The following is a 16,425-nucleotide window of genomic DNA, read 5'->3' as shown; positions in this document are numbered from 1 at the left end:
TTTTATTGGTGGAATCAGGCAATTTAAACCAAGTTCTTCCCTGTGAAGGAGCCAGGAGCAAACCCTTCTATGCAGAGAACTGGTTTGGAGCCAGTGGGCCCATGGCCAGTGGTTGGGGCAGTGTCCAGCAGGGAATCCCAGAGCTGTACAGCAAATATATAATCATAAGCCATGCACAAATTATCAAAGGAGAAAACAGCCTTGAACATGAGTATTCATGTATTTGCTTGGCTCCTTACCTTGATACTTGAAAATGAAAGGTGACAAACATTTGTAGCAGAGAAACTCCTCCCAAAGGTTCTCTACACCTTGGACAGGGATCACTGTAAAGTGGTGGTGTCTGACACAGTGAAGTCCATAGACAGCTGGTCCATTTTGTGGAAGCTTTACATATAAATAATTAAGAAAACAAAATACAGAATTAGTAGGGAATAATATTTAGATGCTACAAAAAGTAGGTTGCACTAAACAGAAATAGCTATCAGAGTTAATACAATAAACATGATTATAAAAAAAAGGTCATTAGATATGAGGGAATTTGAGCAAAGGGGACAAAAAGTACAACTGTTCTGTGCCTATTTTTTTAACGTGGTATAAAAAGTTTTCAAAACAGAGCATTGCTACCTTTCAAACCCCATAGTTATAGATTTAGAGAAATTATAATGACTTTGTCCCTTACACTTCCATGGATATAGACCTGAAACATCAGAGAAGAGCTAGGAACACAAATACTTAATCACATTTTCCTTAGCTAACCTTGAACAGGAGCCAGATACCTGCAAATTTAGTAGAGACCCCCAAAGTGCATTTGGCAGGGTTTCCTGGAGGGATCTGCAGCCACAGAGCAGGGCCCATACCCAACCTGCTCCTGTTCCTCACAAGGAGCAGAACTCCCATCCTGGGATGCCAGCTGGGCTCCAGCAGCTGTCCTCAAGCACTGGCTCCTTCTGGCACAGTTTGGGCAGATGAATGCAGTAAGGGTTTCCTTACTCCAGGGTTTGCTTCCAGAGCCTGCAGGCATTCAGCCACCAGAGATATACTTCAGGATCTGCAAGAAAAAAATTCACAGCAAGAGCTCTCAGTCTGAGCTGACCTGAAGATTCCTCAAACTTATTATTAATTTATTTATTTATACTATTTTTCTTTTTTTTATTTTTACTATTTATTTTTCTGGTTTATTATTTTACAACTAATAATATTTTTACTACTAATAATATTTCTCTAGTTTACTAGTTTATTATACTGTTCCATGGGTTACAGCACACTGCAGTGACAGCCCCTTGTTTTTCATGTTCCCAACCCTCTTACAAAAAGCATCCCCATTTAACATAACTGGGATACTCTTAATCCAGATGATGCAATGGACTTGCTACAAAAATTTAGAAAGTTGGAATATCAATGCCTTCAAAATCTTCATAGCAAATACCTGTGGTAAAACTAGTTAAATTTCAGATAAATTCAAGGTATGGACTCTGAGCCAAACAGTCCTTTCCATGCCAAGTCTGCATTTGCTATGAGGTGTAGAAATTGTTTCCCTTTCCTTTGTCAGTGGAAAATGACAGCAGCTGTTTTTCATGTAAAGCTAATTACCTCTTATTTTTCCCCACATGGACTCGTTTCTAACAGTCAGGAGTGCTCTGAATAGTCTTCTTTAGCTGTAATTAAAAAGCTTGTTAGAATGATCTGTAATTCATGTGTAAAAAATTCTGAGAGAAGAAGGTTCAATCAGAAGCTTTCACAGAAATAATGAAAATATTGAAAGCAAAAATAGAAACATGCTAGTAGCAAAACTCTCTAAACGTATTTTTGTTGCAGACAACAACAGCACTACTTGTAATTATGTTTTCATTATATAATTATGTTTTCATTATATAATGGAAAAATATTTTTAAGTCATGTAAAGTGAGGGGTTTTTTTTAGAAGTACAAGCATTTAAAACGGTAAAATATACTTTCTATTTAAATTTCAGCAAAATATTTTTAGTTTTCCACCTTACTGTCCATCCCATCACCTCAGGTCTCAGTATTTCTCCAGTACTGGCATGACTTTTATTATTTCCAATAAAATCTTCCTCCCATTTCTTAGTATTCACCAAAGGCCAGGCCCCAGCAGTTCTATGTGCTCTGCAAGATGCTTTCTTTTCCACCAGCCCTCTCCAAAGATGGAAGCTGGAGGCAGCACTGCTCCAGCCCAGCATCCTTTCCAGCTGTGCAGGAGCAGGGCAGGAGGGCAGTCACCAGCACTCCCCGAGTCTCGTGGCACAGGGATGAACAAAGTGCAGCCTCAGAGAGCCTTTACCTCACTCATTTCCTAGGCAAAGTTGTTGTGGCACTGGGGGATAACTGGCATTGCTCCTTCCTGCAAGGAAGAATGCTCAGAGCTGGTGTCTGGCTGGACTCTCCCTGCTGAGCTGTGGAATCTCTGACCTTCTCCTCAAGCACTCCTTGTTTGTGTCTTTTAGTGCTGTTGAAACAACTGATGGGAGCAGGAATCTGCACCAGTTCCTACATGCAGGGGTGGCTGCAAATTAAACAGACAAATCTAAGAATTTATCCTATTCCCAATCCAGCAGAAGCATAAAATAAATAAAGCATAGAATTATTGAACATACAGAGCACACTGAGGGCAAATAACACCAAGGTCATGGGCTCAATCCCTGGACAGACCGTTCCCTTTGGAGTTGGACCCAATGGTCCTTGTGGGTGCCTTCCAGCTGAGAACGTTCTGTGATTCTGACCAGAGACAACATTAGCATGCAGAGCTTATAGAGCAGTCTTACAAAAACAAACAAACCGAACAACTGAACAAAAAAAGCACAAACCAAAGAGAAAGTGAATAAAAGAGATGCTTGTACAGAAAGGGAGTGTCTCTGATTTGAAGAATTCCAAAAACAATCTCTCTTCTGTCCTTGTAAAAGAATTGCACTTTAGAATAAAGAGAAATTGAACATCCATCTATTTTCAGACATTTCTCACTGGTTTTCGAGACACAGACATGCTGGTGAGGGGGGGAAAAAAAATAAAATTAAGAGGGGGCCAGGACCTTCCTCCATTAGCAGCAGTGGGCACACCCCACTTAGCAGAAAGAAGGGGCAGCAACTCCACGCATCTCTTTTGGCTCCTCTTTCCTTAATTTCCCTTCTTTTATGCACAACATGATATCATCTGGCCTTATCTACAGTGATTCTACATGATGAATTCCTTAGCCATCCAGCCCAGCTCCTAACAATGCGTGCCAAGACAAAGAAATAATTCTTATTGCTGTTAAAGCAATACTTACTGTCAGAGGTATTTACTTTGTCTAGGCTAGACAGGAAAGTTCCCATAGACTTAAGTGAAGCAGTTTGGATAAGACATCCAGACCATCCTAACAGTCCTGAACTGAGCAGGAACTTTTTAAAGGTTGAAAATTGTTTCTTAATAATGTCTCCCTTGGTTGCATCTTAAAGCAGCAATCTATAGAATGATTAACCTAGTAGTGGTTCCTTCTGAACTGGAACTAGCTAAATTGTAGAGGACTAGTGTGAGTTTGAGTTAAATACAGGTGGGTGTGCACCATTAAATAAATAAAACTTAAGAAAGCAACTTTACCCTGATTGCTTCCACCTACTCCCTGAACTAGCACTGTTGTCATTTTCACAAACCAGCAGCATCCATGCAGTCTGACCATGGTGTTCCTTTTTGGCATGTTCTGTTCACCAATTTCTTAACAACCACTGTAAAGAAGAAAATTACTGTTCTTAACAACCACATGTGAAGTTGGCTGGTCAAATGCAAAATGAGTTGGAATCTGTGGTTTTTGTGTTCATTCTAACATTCCTGTATGGGCTCTGTGCTACCTTTGCTGAAGTCCTATACATTTATTTTACAGCCCTTATTTGAAGCAGCTTCTGAAAGTGCTTTATCACCTACAGGCAGGAAAAACATCAGGTTTTAAAACCCTTGATAGGTGTGTGTCCTCTAATCAAGGGCAAGGTAGCTGTGCACTCTGATGGACATGCTGTGTGTTTAGCAAGGAACACTTAGAGAATCAAAATTTTCTTCAAGTCACAAATAATTGACATCTACAGGAGACTGTAAATTACAGCAAAGGGAGAAAATATGCTCTGAAGTACATTAAAATACACAATGAAAGAATCAAGTGAATGGTGCCTTCAGAAAACTGACACTGAAATTATTACCTTTCCCTGGCCTTTGTGTTATGTTCTCAGGCCCACAATGAACTGAAAGATGTGATGTACTGAAATCACTACATGCACATCTGACTTCAGGACACAATAGGAAAGAACAGAGAGGTACCTGGCAAAAATGGGTTCCCTTGTTGCTAAGATCAGAGGGTTTTTATCACTGCTGCCTCATTGCCTTCGTCACCGGGGTGCTGCAGTGAATCTCCTTTCTAGACCCAGTGTGATTTTGGATAGTTGCATTGCAGATAATGTGCTGGCTTGATAATTGCAGGTCCAAAATTACACTTCCTTGCATAAGAGAAATGTTTAAATTTAAAGGAGAATGCTGGCAGGAATTTCTGTCTCACCATTTTCATACTTCACTTTTCAAACAAGGCAGCTCAAATGACATACTAAAGATACATGAAATATCATCTAGTATGTTCTTCTGAATTCAGCCTTTTCCTCATGTGAAGTGTAAATAACTGTTTAAAAATTGAGAACAGGAGATCCTCTCACTAACAAATGCATGGTGAGAGCAACATGTTCTCATTTTAGTGATGACAGAAAATTCAGCAAAGAAAAATTTTGCTTCTCCCCATTTGCTTTGAGCTTGTCACTATATTTTTGCAAGCTCCCTTCCTCATCTGTAAATACTCAGCATGGTCATGAGATAAGAAATGCCAATATTTTAGCCTCTCCAATGATGTGTCAGTAAAACCACAGCACTCTGCTGTGAGGCTCAGAGTTAATTCACCTGCAGATGAGGCTGAGTGCCTCTGAAGGCTGCACTCCCAAGGAGCTGTGAGCCACAGACCCACCCAGCCCTGCAGAGCTCAGAGAGCAGGAGCTGAGCTCTCAGCCATAAACAATCATGACAAGAGCCATCTTCACCTGTCAATTCAGTGCAGCTCTCTGAGCACCCAGCCATCCTGGGAGTAAACTTGTTCAGGGGTCCTTTTTTAGCTGACATTGGATTATTCTTCTTTCCTGTAAGCCATGCAGGAACATCTGCAAGAGAAAAGCTCCTTGAGACCTTCACCACTCCTGCGAATCTGAACAGGGCCAAACATATTCTGATCTTTTATTGTTTAAATATTTTGTTTATTTAGCTATTTTGCCTCCTTTATTCTGTTCTAAGAGCCAAGATGTCTTTTTCAACAGCTAATATAATGTTTTATGTTTTGGCTTGTTTTTTAAATCTGTAGCAGTACCCATCACCAAGTGCTCCCTTCTTACACTGGCAGTTTAGCACAATAGCTATTCCAGATTAGCTATTCCAGAACTCCCATTGAGAACACTCTTCCTCCAGAATAAAAATAGGTTTGTGAAGTTTTTTTTACTTAAGTTGCTTTATTTCTGTTGGAAGAAAATATTTTAAACCATGAAGTATTTTTTCTGGAATATCTACTCTGGCAGATGTCCAAGCACAGTTGTCCCATCAGTAGCAAATGGGAAAGTAAAACAAAGCTCTCCAGCAGGACAGGGCATATTTTCAATCTGTAAATCAGCATCTTCTAGTATTAGGTCCTTGTTTAATAATTTTATGGTAAAAATTACTGTTCTTGTCCACTTGCAACATGCCTCCATATCTGCTATGGCCCACCATTCAGCAAAGAGTCACAAATAAAATTTTAATAGGCAGAAACAGTGGAGATATCTGAGTTTCTTGAAAGAATTTAAAAAAAAAAAGTGCCACAGCAAGCTTGTAAGCCTTCAAGAACTGTGTCACTCCAAATCTGTGTATGTGGGTTAATGTCTATTTTGCAAATGCACAAAAGCACAGACATTGGCAATAAAACAAATGCTACAGACTAAATTCCACTTCCACCATGAAATGCAGTAACTAAACTGCCCCCTAAGAAAATCAATCAACTATTATCTATTTAAGTTATTATAGTTTTGAAATATTAAAATATAGTGAAGGAAAGAATTGTTTACTTTGAAATTGTTGAAATTGTTCTTGAAGAAATTATTTTGTAAGGAAAAAGCTCATTATTTTTAAAAGGCTATGATAAAATACAGAAGAGGATATCAAAATATTTTGTACATCAAAAATATAGACTATGAAAAGCAAAACTCTTAAATGCTAAAATGTATCATATTCTTTTCTCTCTGGTCTTTTGTCATTTAGCCCAATATACGTCATATGTCAAATTTAGATAGATATAGATATATATATATAGATATATATATATAGGGTTTATTCATCCTTAACATTTTCCTTTTGGCAACACATGGCATCATTTCAAGCACAGTGGATTAAATCTGCTCTCATCACCAATTACTGGTGCATATCCCATTTTCAGATCCCTGCCTTGCAGTGTGGCTCTCCCTGATAAAACAGCCCTGTCCTGTCTAGAACTCAGATCTGCTCTAACACAAATTCCAGCTGCCTCCTTCAGCTTCCAGAGGCTCTGCCTGGAGCTGGTTCCTGCCCTCCCTTCCAGCAGCCTGTTGGAGCTTTAGGAGCAGCCTGGAACAGCAGCGTTGAGTCAGCTCTGAGGAGCTGTGCCTCAGTGGCTCCTGTACTGCCCACGGGGATGGGGCAGCCACAGCTTCTCTCCCTAATATTTCATCTAAGGATTAGATATTTCTTCCTAATATCTAATCTAAATTTGCATTTTCTCAGTTTAATACCCTTCAAGAGATAACAGCACACTGACAATATCTTTAATGTTATTTTGTATCTTCTTACCTTGAACAATAATCTTAGATTTTTTTTTTAAATTCATGAATATGGTATTCATATTTGGGGCAAAATAAGAAAGCTGTAGGGTTTTTTTCATGTTTTCTGATGTCACTCAAAGCAGAGAGATGCTTTGGGCTTTGTCCTTTTAGTCAGTACATTGAAATCCTTAAAACATTCCAGGTTTATATTCAATTTGTGAGTCATGCCTTATATCTAAAACACTCATCTGTCTGCTCTTGGAAATGAGAATTTGCCAAAATAATTTTTGCAAAAGAGTATTTTTTTCTTTTCAGACAATTTCTAACAATGTGACCTGTCACTCCAGACATTCTCTCCCCCAGCCCAACCTAATTAGATTACAAATATTTTTCTCCATCTGATCACAACAGCACCAGGATTTGTTCGTGTCTGTGATGCACAAGCTGCACGAGTCCAGTCCTGCTCACAGCTGGACTGTGCCAGTATTCTCCTTGGAAAGGTCTCCACACAGCTGAAGTTTACCCCTGTTGTCCCAGTAACAAAACCACTCAGCCTGCTCACCAGGAGCTCAGCCCAGCTCTCATCCCTCGCAAACAGCAGTGGCAGATTGCTGATTCATGCAGCTCCCTTGGGCACAAACCTCCACCAGGGCTCCCTTCCAAGGGAATCAGCAGCTGGGGCAGCAACATTGCTGGGACCCACCACAAATCTGCGTGCTCAGAAATGTGCATGCTGAGAAACCTCCAAATCTGCATGCTGAGAAATCAGCATGCTGAGAAACCTGCATGCGCAGAAACCTGCAAATCTGCATGCTGAGAAATCTGCAAATCTGCATGCTCAGAAATCTGCACACTCACAAATCTGCATGCTCAGAAATCTCCAAATCTGCACACTCAGACATCTGCACATTCAGAAATCTGCACATACAAGAATCTGCACATACAAGAATCTGCACATACAAGAAGCTGCAAATCTTCATGCTCACAAATCTGCACACTCAGACATCTGTAAATCTGCATGCTCAGAAACCTGCATGCTCATAAATCTGCATGCTCAGATATCTGCAAATCTTCACACTCGGACATCTGCACACTCAGAAATCTGAAAATCTGCACACTCAAGACATCTTCACACGCAGAAATCTGCAAATCTGCAGTCAGACATCTGCACGGTCACCTCTTTCCCCAGATCCTGATATTCAGTAGCACCAAGTCCAATATCCTTTAGGTACACAGAAATCTGCAAATCTGCATGCTCAGAAATCTGCAGTCAGACATCTGCACGGTCACCTCTTTCCCCAGATCCTGATATTCAGTAGCACCAAGTCCAATATCCTTTAGCTACATGTTGGAACCCTGGATGCTGAGAATTTAGGGCTTTCTGTGCTGAGGGGTACAGAGTCGCAGGACAGCACTGCATTTGACCTGGGGCTGTGGAGAGGGTTTCCAAAATTGATTAATAGCACTGGGATTATGGGTGTGTAGTTGGTTAGAAGTGTGTAATATCACAGGGTGGAAAACTTAAGAGTGTGGGGTTTTAGAATATAGTAATATATATGAAGCAAGATGGAGGTTTTAAGGCAAAGACAGGTTGTTCTTTACCGTCTTCTTCTTCCTTCTTCATGGGTTTGGGTGATATTTTGTAATTGGGCAGAGAAGTCCGTATTGCAGGCTCTTTGGGATCAGTTATTGGGTTGAAAGGGGAAATAATTTAGGTGTAATTTCTTAATTGGATAGTTGAGCCTTAAAAGACCTTGTAACAAGAGGTAGTTAGCCATTTTGTGCCTTGCTAATGAAAGACTACAGAACTCAGGGCTGTGAGGCTGTGTCACTGGTAAGAAACAACAAACACCTGAGTCTGAATGCCAACTATTGTCTGGAGTGCCTTCAATCCTGACCCCAAGAGAGGTAGAAAAAGCAAGCAGAGAACCCACACTATGGGCTGACATTCCTGTTTCCTTCCAATGCTGCCCCGAGCCTCTGCAATGATCTGTTTCCTCCTTTAGGTTCCTAAATAAATCCCCACGCTCTCAAAGTGCTGAACACAGGACAAATGTATCTGAAGTGGAGAAGTTGGCAAATCCTAGCCTGCTGCAAGAGTCCAAAGGGCCACAAGTTGGTATTCTGCCTGTTTCTTTAAATTAGTAGAGAAAAACACCAACTGTTGGAAAGATATCTGACATCGCATCTTTCAAATCCTATTTTTAAAGAAGGGAAAATTTTCCTTTTCTTACTTACTTAATTATTTTGAGTCTGTTTATACAACACAGCCCTTTGGATGAATTTGTTCTTTCCTAGCTTGTTTCTCTGCATTTCTGCCCGGAATGATCAATGTCCAGCTGTGGACACAGGAGCTCTAGGCTCAGCTTGCAGCTTTCTTCATGTTACCTGCAGCATGGCTGTTTCACAGACCTTGCTGGCCCATTGCTGAGCACACATGACAAGCACATTGGAGAGGTTGTGTACTCTTAGCCACAAAAACCACTAGAGGGTCCCTCTGCTATAAGCTGATATTAAAAACAAATAAGGTGTTCTTTCCAACTTCTGCAGTAAAAATGGTGATCTTCCATCAGGTTGTTGCATGTTGAAGCCATGCACAACACTCAAAGCAGAGGGAAGATGTCTTGTCTTCCTGAATAAAAATACAGCTGAATTTGACACTGGTCTTTTCCAACACAAAGTATGGATAGTTCTTTTTTGTGAATTTAATTGTGTGAAATAAAGACAGTAAAGACCATCAAAAATTACTCACAGACATTTGAAATTTCCTCCAAAGCTAGATTTTCTCTTAGGAGTGATAATTCTGTTGCCTGCCACTCAACCTTGTGAATTTAGTCTTATATTAATTTTTTCCTTCTCACTGACAGCAAGAAATTGAGAACTTTGACCAGTGACTGTGAAATGCTCTGAACACTCTCCAATCCTTAGCATTATTTCAGTTTCTTAAAATGTATTAACAATAATATTCAGAGGGCACAATTACCATTTTAGCAATCCCAATTAAGTTTTTCAGAAGGAGCAGGAGCTGCCCTGGGGACAATATGGTTCCCAAGCTGGAGATTTTCTAATTGCATGTCTCAAGGTGATCAGGGACAAAGGGTACAAGGCCCAGGGGCTGGAGGAATTTCCTCCAAACAGATAACTGAGCCATTCCTCCCGGAAATGGTCTCACTGCTTACAAGGCAATGATATATTTGAGGTGGTGTTAGAATTTTTCATTCTCCTCCTCCCACCCTCCATGACAGATAAGCATTCTGGGGTGAATCATGCTGCATGTAACATAATGAGTTATCACAGACAAGAAGCTGCAAATAAATGTTTTTCTTACATTGAGTTCATATGCATTTTCTTGGAAGGGTAAGAAAGGGAGTGCTTGATAATTGAATTACTGTGCTTCCTTACTGAAGTCACTTCCTGATAAGCAGCCAAACTAATTGGCTAAAATGAATGAGAGAGCTCAAATAACCCAGTCATGGCCAGCCACAACTGGTGCAGTATTATAGTAAGGAAACATATATTATTTACTTGTAAACAACAAGTACCAGCCCAATAAAACCATTACGAATTTCTTGTAGCATTCATATTTCTACATTTAAAAAGGTAAAGCCATTTACGAGAAACCACTGTCAAAGATCTTAACACTGTCTTTAACCTCAACCTTTGTTTTTATTTTCTTTCCCAGAATCAAGGCTTCACATGAGCAGCTTTTACACTGTATTTTTATAAAATATGTTTTAAACCACATGTACATAAAAGAAAACCCCAGGAAACACAAACTTTCATCTGAAACTCACAACGAAATAAGCATAAGAATATTCCCATGGAAATTAAAAAGAGTCCTGTTATGCTATCTATAGACTATAGGGCTACGTAGTACTGAATACATTTGCAGAACTTTTTAATATACCTTAAATCAAGAGAACATACAAGCTCCAAATATCCCAAAAAGCTTTTTTGAGAGTTCTATTAAAGTCATTCCAGCTGTGTTATTGAAAGTAGCTCCAATCCCCAATGCAGTTCTTTCATGTTCTGCCACCATGTCAACGACCCTTTGCAATCAGTGCTGTCTTCTATAAGAAACCCAGCCACAGAAAGCAGCTTGCTTTTTTCCACTTTTCTAGTAACTACTTTTTCAGTGTTACGACCTTAATTCAGAACATTTGGTTGCATTTGAAAAATGCTCATTTAATTTAGAGTAACAAGCTTGAAAACTTTCTCAAAAGTTCTGCTAACTAGAAATTGTTCTGTTTCTGCCTATTGGAGTTCTTAGCTACACAATTAGGACTGATAATTAATCTAATGCTTAAAAGTTGTCTATCCTTTATTGGGAGTACCTTTAAATTAACAACTTTTGTGCTGCTGGAATTCATGAATTGTAGAGTGGAAGTAATAAGATTTACAAATGTTCTTTACCAAACCTCCCACCCTCTTGGCTTTTTCCTGCTGAGAATGTTTCAGTGGTTACCTGACTCACTTTGGCACAAAGTCTGAGGCTGGTTACACAAATTAAATTTCTTTAAACTTACCTTTGTTGAACAAGTGACCAGACTTTGCCGTGAAGTTCTTGAAGAGGGTATCCACATGAGCAGAGCACTCCATGGAGGGGCTGTAACAGCAGCAAGTGTGTGTTTGAGACAGTACAGTAACAACATATTCCATTCTCATTGCAATCTGCAATGCTGGAAATCTTCACAGTGTAAATGTGGGGTTCTGTTAGTGAAAATACAAACGTGAGAGGGGCCTCTCCACGGCATCAGGCACAGTGACCCAGCTGCAGGGAAAACAACGAGGGGTTGTTGATCACCAAAGCCCCTAAATTATTATGACTCAGTTTTCATACAAATTATTCCCTGCTAAACAAATGTTTTCATGCACTAAAGAACTGATACTCCATGAAGGAGCTGGTTTCACTAATATAAAAAAATATATATATAAAAAAATTTAGGCATAAAGCTCTTGGAAAAGCCAAAATAATCATGCTATTTGGTATAGTGGACCTGATATCTGATATCAAACTGTGCATGGAAACAGCTACAAGCACTGAATTGGGTACTGGAAACTGAACTCTGAAAAAGGCAGCAGCATCCAAAGCCAGGTTAGTTAATCCTTATCCCAAAACAGCACTTACTTTTGGTGATTACTTTGAAGGATGGAAAGGCTGTTCCCAGCTTGTTCATGGGCTGTGTCCTGGACTGACCAGCTCTGTACTGGAAGGAGGAGCACTGAATGTAGAAGTGTCTCTGCCTTCAGCACAAATTTCGGGTGATCCCCAGCTGCCTTGAGCTGGCTGTGTCTCAGGGGTTCTGGTGAGAGCCTGTGGGCAGCTTGCAGTGGTTGGGGGAACGGTGTCAGTGGAGTTTAAGACAGAGGATGACCCTGTTAGGGTGCTGTAAAGTAATAAAGAATATTTCAAAGAACATAGGGGAATGAACAAACCCACCAATAGATTTCATGCACGAACCTCTGTAGAAAGTATTTCCTTCCTAACCACATGTGGAAGTCTTAATGATTTCACTGTGTATGAAACAGTGGGATATTGCCAGTTATGAAACAGGATATAAAAAAGCCTATCAATGAAAACCAACATCCTTCATTTGTGGCAGCCAAGGTGCACAGGGAATTCTAAACCATCAAAAGTTAAAATATTCTGCAACCAAGTTCATGCTTCAAAGTAGATGAGCATTTAACATCACTGCACAGAAAAATGATTACCCTTAAATACATTACCTCATCTAAATTTTAGACCACTCTAAGACACCTTCATAAACTCTATGAGTTTAATTTATTAAGACCTCAAAGCAGATTTTAACATATAGAAAGTGCAGACTCTTTATGGCAGATTTTAAATTATTTTTCCATTCAGATGAAAGTACAGGGTGTAAATTTCTGTTTATAGAATGCAATTTGATGCATGACATCATTAATAGTCTAGTGACCACTCTGTCACACTGTGTACTGTGACTAAGAAAAAGGAACCAACCCAAAAATGATACAAACATCGAGTGACAATTTCCAAAATTACACCTACATGTGATATCTGAATTACTCTGAGACCATTTTGATGAGTATTATACGCATATGCCTGAGCAAAACAATAATTTCAAGGTAACACTGTGCAATAAGTAATAATTACTAAGCATTTCTTGTACTTTCTCATCTTTCCCTTACCCTCTTTCTTCCTGGGGCAAAAGTTCACAAACACAGGACTGTCCCATCTGTTTGCAAGATGACTGTTACCACTTACACTCTCAGCAACTTCAGTTTACAAATATTTGGCTGCAGTAAGAGATGATGTGCTTTGCATTGTTCCATCTTTTTTCACCCAGACTGAACTCTCACACAAAACTCCACCTTAAGAGTGATAACTGGTGCTTAAATAAATAGATCAGTTAATATGATGATTTCTTTTTATTCTGCAATGTTCAAAACTCCAGAAAGGATCAGGACTAACTGATGGAGCAATCTGGAGAGGCATTGTTGCTACACTGAAGGGTTTACACTTTAAACAGAAAGCAAACTTCCCCCCAAAACACCACCCTCTCTTAAAAAAAAGAAAATAAAGAAATAAAAAGCAGCCAGCACAGACCCTTGTAGCCCCACAGCAGCACAAAGCAACAGCACTGAGTGCTGGGGAGAGGGAAAAAACTCTTCTCAGTTCTGATGCTCAACCCTCAGAAATTGGATTTTGTGATGGAGCACTCTGCTGTTCCATCCAGGCTTTATAAAGCACAAATTGCACATTTCTTTCACAGTTAGTGGAAACATTGTTTGTGGCAGAAATGATCACAGTGTATATAAACACCAGGACATGAAACACACCAAAATACCTTCTACTATGTAGAATGCCAGTGCAAAAATAGGTTGCTTTGGAATATTCAGGGAAGTGTCTGCAAAAGGTTTGGATCAAAGGTACTGATCAGTGGATTTTACCAACTGGCATGTGGAAGGCAAGAGTTAGTGCCTTTACATTAACCCTGTTATATTTACATGGGGATTCCAAAGGATTTAATTCTAAATATATATACTGCTCAATATGTCACGAGACCCAAAATAAGCATGAACTGTTTCTGTCAAAGGATGACCAAGAATGTACACATGGCTCTGAGCAACGTTTAAAAAGTCTCTCCCTTGCTATAACCTTGGGGATGAACCTGCTGAACATTCATGACTGTGGGGAACTCACCAAGTCCTCCCACAGAAATACAGGGCTTTATGTGCCATATAAAGCTCTCAGCCCATTTTTGGACAGAAGACAGTAGGGTTTGCTAGATGAACCTTGTAGCAACTGAATCATGGACTTTAAAAGGTGAATTTACTTTAGGTGAATTCTTCCCTAGTCATAGGTTTAACTGAACAAATGCCAAGGTGAATTTTCATTTGCTATCCTAATTAAAAAGGAAAATGTAATTTGATGTGATCGAGACTGAGCTTCCATCATCTGACAATTCCCAAGTCCTTCTTCAGGATTCATTTAGAAATATGCTTGATATGAAACACTAAATCAACTGGAAGCCAGCTGTAAAGTAAAAGGGAAGCCAGGAATGCTGTGAAAAAAACCATGGTTTCTAAACTCCAATTTCACCACTTGCTTTCACACCACAATTGTTATATTAGAAATATGCACTTCTCAAATATTGCAATTTAACTTTGGGACTCATTTGTCTTTGTCAAAATTGTTTTTATTTTGTGCAAACTTTGCCTGTTTGCTGAAGAAGATATTTGAAAAGCTTCAAGATTTTTTCCAGGAACCAGATGATATTTATGTTTTTGGAAACTCAATACTGTCCAACATAGAATTCTCAGGAAAAAAAAAAAATCTTTTCACTGATTCTCCAGAGTATTTATTAAGCAACAAATTCCACAGATCAATTCATTTGTCCTGATAGCAATCAAAGAAGAATTTATAATCTTAGTTGATCCAATTAATAAAAAGTAAGGAAAGAAGAAATAAGGTACAAAAGAATTACAGGACCTCATGCACTGTTACCAAGGCATGTAATCCATTAATATATGTGTTAATTTAGTTTTTAAATAATTACTATAGATTTGGGGAGAACAGGACTCAGATGAGGAACCTGAGTGTTGGAGTAGCTGATGAATTTGACATCAAATGCTAGAAAAAAAGAGATTTGTTTAGAAAAACCTCAGTGGAAAACAAGAAATTTTGGACAGTTGGTCATGAATTTTGCTCTCAAATACATCCGAATAACCTACAGTGGGTTATTTCTTGTATTGCTGTTTATGTTACCCATTGTCAGGCATTTTGACACACCAGAATGAGAAAAATTGCTAACAATATTATCTCAAAAAAATCTGAGAATTAATCACTGTGGTTTTGAATTGTAAGCACAATGATTTCCTTTGAATCATTCATCAAAAAGACTGGGAATTCTATGGCTGTTGTGATTTCTTCAGTTCTTTAACTTTTACAGCAGCAGTTCAATGTCCCACTGCATGAGTTGTGTAAATCCAGCAGACTTTTTCAAATAATCTCCAAGAAAAGTTAAATCTCCAAGACAAGTTAAAATTACAAAATTTATAGTCATTTATATGCTGCTGAAATCAAGAGTATTGTTTAGAAATAAAAAAGAAGGAAAGAAAATATTCACAGGTGACTCCTGCTCAAGTTTATATATATATATGCATATATTTGAGATTAATCTAACTTAGAACAGCAGACTTGAACCCTGAGGTTTTATTTTTATCATTTTTATAATTTTCAAGTAATGTAAATCAATATAAGTCTTTAGCGAATAATCCTAAACAATGTAAACATCTATTCATAAATAACAGATAAAATATCTTTGAGAAGGAGCTGTTGCAACAGAGGAGGAATTGAACATGAGAAACTTCATCAAAATTTATCTACTGCAAATAGATTCCTACTGTGGGCAGGCAGGAGGGAGAGCTCCAAACTGGCAGCACCCTGGCTCAAACCACAGAGAGTAGCCTTTACATCTGTTTTTCAAAGAGGTGTCCCCCATCTTCCCTCTTCAAACCAGGCAGCACATCAAGGACTCGGCTTTAACTCCCTGATTGTCTTCTCCCTCCTGTCACCTGTTGAGCACCTCATTCCACATCTCCTGTTTTCACTGGTTCCACAAGCAGCTAAGCACTGAGTGGAACCCCTGCTGCCACAGGATGACTTCTCCTCTCTCAGTGCCGGCCAGCACACGAGAAATGGCCAGAAGGGTGTTTGAAGTGGATTGTTTCATGGCAGTAACATTAAAGAGCACAGAAAAATATCTCTCTTCTATTCCTTACCCTCACATTGTAAGAAAACCTCTCGAGCTGTGTTTAAGTGGTCAGAGCTGTACCCACCTGCACACACAGAGTTCAGCCAGCAGTGCCTGCCTGACAGCAGCTGAGGAAGCAGACTCCTAAAGGAAAAACAGAACATTCTGAAACAGATTTAGGTACAGATGGCCAGGGTAAGAGCTTCCTTACATATCCCAATATGTTAAAATACCAGTTTATTATCCATAGGCTTGTTACACTTGAATATTAAACTAATGACATTGGGCCTTGCCTTTTCAATGTCATTTTTTTTATTTGGGATTTTTTCTTAGACACAAAGAACTATACAATTA

At 39.1% G+C, this 16,425-nt stretch overlaps 1 long non-coding RNA gene across 2 annotated transcripts; it reads right to left on the bottom strand.

Moving 5' to 3' along the window:
• Positions 1-16: 16 nt before the first annotated feature.
• Positions 17-16,206, bottom strand: LOC120511521. 2 transcript variants are annotated; one of them, XR_005629745.1, is made up of 11 exons: positions 16,157-16,206; positions 11,964-12,222; positions 11,362-11,441; positions 5,060-5,176; positions 4,299-4,474; positions 3,591-3,715; positions 2,299-2,520; positions 1,591-1,655; positions 777-1,048; positions 240-384; positions 17-143 (listed from the first exon to the last, which is right to left on the bottom strand). It is a non-coding gene; the product is annotated as an uncharacterized LOC120511521 (long non-coding RNA). The 2 variants fall into 2 exon arrangements; XR_005629746.1 differs by having other exon boundaries at positions 991-1,048.
• Positions 16,207-16,425: the final 219 nt, after the last annotated feature.

This window comes from Passer montanus, unplaced genomic scaffold (genome assembly GCF_014805655.1).
Source record: "Passer montanus isolate IOZ18808 unplaced genomic scaffold, ASM1480565v1 scaffold66, whole genome shotgun sequence".
NCBI classification, from domain to species: domain Eukaryota; kingdom Metazoa; phylum Chordata; class Aves; order Passeriformes; family Passeridae; genus Passer; species Passer montanus.
The sequence above is the reverse complement of the archived record's forward strand: the minus strand, read 5'-3'. Positions and strand labels throughout refer to the sequence as shown.